General features: G+C 46.0%; 1 pseudogene; it reads left to right on the top strand.

Annotated features, from left to right (window-relative positions):
- The window catches only part of LOC100480121, a 9,904-nt pseudogene extending 3,515 nt beyond the window's left edge, over positions 1-6,389 (top strand).
- Positions 6,390-6,735: the final 346 nt, after the last annotated feature.

Here is a 6,735-nt window from a genome sequence, read left to right as displayed (position 1 = left end):
TTATATATAATTAATATATTTATAACATATACTTATTTACAATGTATTATTATTATTGTAATTTGATAAAAAACCTAAATCCTCACAGTGCAGTATATTATATAAATATATAAAATATATTTATTTACAAATACATAAAAATATATATATTATATATATAAGTGAATCCTGAGCAACATATACAAAAATTTGTGAAGGACCATCTCTTTTGGTGGTGATGTATTCTCCCATCAAACACCAACACTGTTAGTTCTCTAAGGACTTAAGGCCATCTTGACATAGTTGTCATTAGCCAAATCAGTTACCATAGGCTAGACAATGTATTGTTTAGCTTTGTTCTCTAAGGGATGGTGAGTGGCACTCATTTTGTCTATGTATAAGATAGAAATTTCTCTTCGAAGTGTCTGATGAATGAAAGGAAGGATCAGTCTGGGAGTAGGTAGAACGTGGAGTAGCATGAGGGCAGTGGAAGGAGCCGGTGTCCATCTAGGGGCGTGAATTCTTCCATAGCGCTACACCCCCATGTATGTATGTACCTGTACAAAGAGCTTTAAGTACGTACATGCGCTGTCTTCTTCGGCAGGGTCACATTCTAACCCGGAATTTGAGACTCCCTTCATAGGCTTTCACTGATCTTACGCCTCCATTAAGAGATTTGGGGACTTCGTCTATCGCTCCAAATATAATCCAGTTATTATTCTCTCCATTTAAGGGAGATGTTTGTTTTGGGTTTTTGATGTTGGTGGAGATGGTTCCTAAAGCAGAAAGTGACCTCTGCCTTCACTCCTTTTCCTCTAGTAGGCACACAGAGGACAAGGACTTAAATTACATTTCCCATGGAAGGCACTGTATGCAGGAAGCCAAAAGCCCCTCACAAAGGACCTTTTAAAAAAATACAACACTGTTATCTGGCCATTCCTTTCCTTCCTGGGATTTGAGGTACGAGCAGCTTTTCTAGATTTCTATTTTTTTTTTAAAGATTTTATTTATTTATTTGACAGAGATAGAGACATCCAGCGAGAGAGGGAACACAAGCAGGGGGAGTGGGAGAGGAAGAAGCAGGCTCATAGCGGAGGAGCCTGATGTGGGACTCGATCACAGAACGCCGGGATCACGCCCTGAGCCGAAGGCAGACGCTTAACCGCTGTGCCACCCAGGCGCCCCAGCTTTTCTAGATTTCTAGTCAGCATCTTTGTGGATTTTTTCTTTTTAGTAGTAATATCATCAGCCTCCCCTAGAGCACTCATCAGTGTCCCCAAGACATTCCTCCAGAGGTTACTGCTACAGGACTGTAGCAAACCCCTCCTAACAGGGACCCCCTGGACCTCAGGAGCCACCGGTGCAAAGAGCTCTTTCAGAAGACCGTAGAGAGCTTCCAGGTTTGCACACAGCACTCCCCCAGCGAGAAGAAGCTCACTCTCCCCCAAGTACCACAAGGGAAGCAGCACAATGCCCACAAACACTGTCTTGTCTCAACTGACATTCCCTTATTATTCAGTGGTTTCCTCTGAGGGCCTTGGTATATATCTCTACCTCCCAGAACTATCTCAGGTAGCTGTAAGATCTAACAAAAAGTTCCAAATTCAACTTCCAAGCCCCTTATGGTAATAGGATAATGTGTTAAATTAAGTCCCAGGAGCAATCCTAGGGACCCCAGAGTACTTGCGATAAGTGTATACATTTATTTCCCCTAAGAGCACAAAGTTCTACCTACACACACACAGAGAGAAATACCATTCCTTTAGGTGTGTTTGACTGTTATCCAAGTAAGTGTCCTGCACGATACACACACACACACACTCGCCAGATTCTATGCATATATGGTATTACTACCCAAGTTTAAGTTCTAAGGTTTACATCAATATTTCATCCACCCAAACTCAGTTATTCAAATATCCTGAATGGCGTTTGTTAGTGTATTTTTCTATCAAGACCCCTCCAAATAAACTAATGTGTATAAATTGTGAATTACGTGATGCATCAGTACTAAGGCACTTCAAAGAGAAACATTTGTGCTGCATCTACTTGACACCAAATATCTTAATGAAAATTGAAAACAGTGACTCTCAAACACTAATTTTCTACAGATCCAGATGGCTGGCATCATATGAAGTGTCTGGGTGGTACAAAATGATTCACTCTTGAAAAAATAAAATGAGGGAGTTTTCTCATGAATTTTGAAAGCAAATAAAAATCTAGCAGTTTTGATATGATTTTAATAATTCTTTACAGGAAACGTTGTTTTATTTGATCATTACCTCTGGATGTGCGAAGGAACTAGGCGTGTCTTCATTTTCTCTATGTGCCTCTCCTCATGCTATGCCGGCCCAAGAATAATTTGTTTTCCTGTGTAATAACCAGCTTCTCCTAGGTAAGTCTCTGGTAATGGCACTGTTGCCTATCAGCAGTCTCTTGAATTTTAATAATTTGTTAATATAAATAACTGCGTAATATGTTCTAAATCTATGGTATAACATCATATCAAATTTATTATATAATAATGTCTGGATTCAATGGTATACAATAATTACATAACTTATAGTAATAATTATGGCATATAATTTAATTGTCTGACATTATTAAGCATCTAATATGTCACCTAAAAGATGTATACAAAATACAGTCCTTGATGTCAGGAAGTCCACAATTTTATCAGAGAGGATTCTGACTTCTATGATACCTAGAAGAGATGTTCTTTCCTAAACACCCCTGTGCTGTTATCCCGTGCCTTACCCCTCCCTGCGGAGGAGGGAGTTCCCTGGATGTAACTTACAAAGATCTGACAGGGATGTGCACCCTTGTGCGCCAGCCCCCCGCCCCCCCCTGCCTCTGCCACAGCAGGATCCTGGTGTCCTCTAACCCTACCTGTGATTGCAGAGGAGTCTGTCAAACTCTGGTGTTTTGTGTCTTAGGAAGCCTATTGTTGCAGCACAACAAGGCACCTTTCTTCAGAACCAGTTTTATCAGTAATAAAGTATTGTTTTGATCTTATCTGCCACTCCTCCCTCTCAAGTGGGGAGAAGGGTGTAATTTATTGGGGCCTCCACCAATCCCAGCAGGGATAAGACAGTAACAGGTAATTATAACACAAAGCACACTGTGATCAGTGCAGTGTGAGTTCCAAAGTGGAGGAGATCCTTAGCAAAGGAGAACTCATTTCCATCAAGAGAATCACAAAGTAGCAGAAACACAGTGGAGACCTTTCTGCCCTGGGCCCATCCTGCTTCAGAACTTGTCCTAATTTTTTGTATACGGCATATAATCGATAAGTTTATTTATCAACTAAATCATAAATAAATATGGTTTTTACGTCATTTTTGAGTTAGAGTTTTTGTTTCTTGGTGTTGGATGTAAAACTACAGCATGTGCTTGTGTGTTGGTGACCAAAGTAAAAACCTGGTAGGGGAAAAAACTCACAGGAAGTAAAACTGGAGAGGAGGTCTGGAGCTACGGGTAGAGGGTCCTGCCTGTACTGCATGCATTCAGGTCTTTGTGGTTTAGGTATTAGGCAGCCCCTGAAAGTGTCTGAGCAGGGAAATAACCAGCTTAGATGTGTGCCTCAGGAATTAATATGGTAGTGGTGTGTCAGACTATAAGATGAAGCTCAGGAGGGTAGGACTGGAAGCACGGAAACCTACTAGGCGACTATGTCCTTAAAGGAAGTGGGAGGAAGCGAGATCTTGAACTAGAGGGTATTAGCGGGGGAAGAAAGGAAAGAACGAACACAAAAGATACATGTTTCGAACAAAATTAATAGAACTTGGCCACTAATCAGATGTAGGACAAAAGAAAGGGGAGAATTAAAGATTCTATCAAAGTTGTAAGCTGGTGCAATTAGAAAGATCTTAATTAACAGAAATGGGAAGAAGTAAATGTTCAGGAAAGAAAATAAGGATTTAGATTTGAATCTGTTAAGATCAATACACTGGTAGAAGACACAGGTGGAAACTTTCAACAAGCAGTTGTCAGGGCTAGAGATGGGGTCTCAGAAATGAGCCACAAGGAAGAATTAAAGCCACGAGACTGAATGGGCTTGCTAAGAGACCATACAGAAGTGAGGATGGAGTAGAGGGTGAAGGATTCTTAGGAGAAACTTATATTTCAAGCTGGAAAAGAAGACGAGGAGACACAGGGATAAAAGGAGATACGAGAAATTATCATCAAGGAAGCCTGAGGAGGTGAGAATTTCACAGGCGTGGGGAGGTGATTAGCATGAGGGAACAGGGTCAATCACATAAAGTGATTAGGCAAAATAAGAATAAAACGGAACACTGCATTTGGTAACCAACTGACTACCGACTTTAAAAAATTATTATGGAGTTGTAAGAGCTGAAGCCAGCTTATGATTAAGAAGACAGTGGGTGGTATCCGGATGGAAGCAGTTGACAAAGATGACTTTTTAAAGACGTTTTGTGATGAAGAGAAACAGGGAAGGCACTTGCTTAGCGGGGCCTGCAGAGTGGAGGGAAAGTGGTCTTGCTTATGTGTGTGTTTGTCGTTTGATTTCTTGTTTGGTTGGCTAGTTTCGGGTAGGAGAAACCTGAGTACGATTACAGTCAGGGAGCAAGGGCCAGTGGTGAAGCTAAAGAGAGTGGGAGATTCCGTGAAAATGACAGAGCACAGCTTCAGGGCTGGCAGGAGCTCCAATCGAGAGAGTACGGCAGTTTAGCCATGGAGGTGGAGGAAGCCGTAAAAGGGACCAGGAGAAGCTGGACAGGTAGTACCGGAAGAGGACAAGTGTAGGGTGGACGGACAGGGAGAATGAGGGGGAGACATCAGCACTCGACCAGATACTGGAGGTGGCAATGGATGAGCCGTGCTGTGGGACGGGTGGAGGAGGAGTGCGGGTGGGGCGGGTACGAGCGTCTCTTCTTGGGCTGTCCGACCCACCTCCTGAACGAGACTCGTCTGTAGCTTCAAAGCAGCAGCCGCTCCCCCAGCCCTGGTCCTGGTACCAGAAGACTCATTCAGCTCAGAGCACTACTTGTGCGCCTCCTCCTGCTACCACAAGGTGTTCGGGGATGGCCCTCGCCTGTCCTCGTGACGCTCCAGCGTGCGGGGCACAGGTACCTCGCAGTCGCTGTCCCTCTGCGGTGTGGCCTCCTCGGGCCGCCTGCTCCTTGGCCTCGTCACTCGGCCTGGGCCCACCGCCGGGGGCTCTGCGGCGGCCAACTGGCTGGACCTGAGTCTGGTGGCTGCGCACACCGATGAGCCCAGGATCATCTGCACCAATGAGGAGCAGCTGCAAGGCCTCGACGACCGCTTCGCCGTGTTCACGGAGGAAAGGCAGGAGCCGGAGACGCAGAAGCGCGCGCGCCTAGCCCAGCAGCACCAGGCCGACCCGTCGCGTGCCCTGTGCCGAGCTCTTCCGGCGCCAGCTGCGCGCGCAGCTGAAGGAGGCGCGCTCGGCGCACGCGCAGGCCCCGCTGCTTCACGACCGCCTGGGAGAAGAGGTGTAGCTGCTGTGGTCACGCTTTGAGGAAGAGAGCCAAGGGCCCGGTGAGGGCGCGGCAGCATGACGTGGATGGCGCCTCACTGGCCCTCCCGGACCTGGAGAAAAAGCTGGAGTCTCTGAACTAGCTTCGTGCGCCGGGTACAAGAGGAGGAGGTGGCCAAGCTGCAGGCGGCGTCGCAGGCCACTTCCGAGGTGGACGTGGCCAGGGCCCAACCACACCTGAGCTCCGCCTTGAGCGAGATCTGCGCGCAATGTGTCCCTGGCTACCCGGGTCAGTGGAGGAGTGTATCAATCCAAGTTTGCCGGCCCGAACTAGTGGGCAGCGCACAGCACTGAGGCCATCCAGGTCGGCCGCCAGGAGATTCACAGGTACCAGCGTCGTTAGCTGCAGGCAAGTACCGTGGAGATTGAGGGGCTGCCCGGGGCCAAGGGGTCATTGGAGAGGCAGATCCCGGAGCGGGAAGAGCGGCACAGTGCAGACGCAGCTAGCTACTAAGGCAGCGTTGGGCAGGTGGAGAGTGATCTCAGGAACGCCAGGAGTGTGAGATGGCCCTCCACCTTCAGTAATACCAGGAGTCGCTCAGTGTCAAAATAGCTCTTGGTATTGAGATAGCCGCTTACAGGAAACTGCTGGAAGGCAAGGACCCACGTTTTAGCACCAGTGGATTAAGTATTGTAAGGCTGAACCCACATCCCAATCCACCTCGAATCCTCAGTTCTGCAACCTCCGAAGTCTCATCCCCTAGGCTGTTTCTTAGGAGGACAGGGGCTTCTAAGGTAGCCTCTAAGAAAACCTCCCAGATAGGGGGAAATTTTGAGCTGTAGGAAGAGACAGTAATATCTACCAAGGAAACCTTCAAATATAGAAGGAAGCACTACTTAAAGCCAAAAAAATATAATTCTGTTGCTTAAAAAAAAAAAATGTAACACTTAAAAGTAGATAATGTGCAGGGGCACCTGGCAGGCTCAGTTGGTAGAGCACGCAACTCTCGATTTCTGCATTGTGAGTTCAAGCCCCACCTTGGGTGTAGAGATTACTTAAAAGAATAAAATCTTTAAAAGTGGAGGGGAGGGAGACCATGCATTTGATGTGTTAAAGAGCCTATTCCCGAACCAAAACACCTGTCACCACTGTAAAATATTTTCAAGACTTCAGTCTCCTATTTAGCATTGAATATTTTCACTACTAAGAAAACCACCTCTTGGGTTGGAGCAAACTGCAGTCCTTGAGTAATCACCAAGGAGTGATCGGAGAAAACAGCTTTCTCACCTAAAGCTTA

This window comes from Ailuropoda melanoleuca, chromosome 1, assembly GCF_002007445.2.
Source record: "Ailuropoda melanoleuca isolate Jingjing chromosome 1, ASM200744v2, whole genome shotgun sequence".
Classification (NCBI taxonomy): domain Eukaryota; kingdom Metazoa; phylum Chordata; class Mammalia; order Carnivora; family Ursidae; genus Ailuropoda; species Ailuropoda melanoleuca.
Note: the sequence above shows the minus strand (reverse complement) of the source record. Positions and strands in the feature narration are given on the sequence as shown.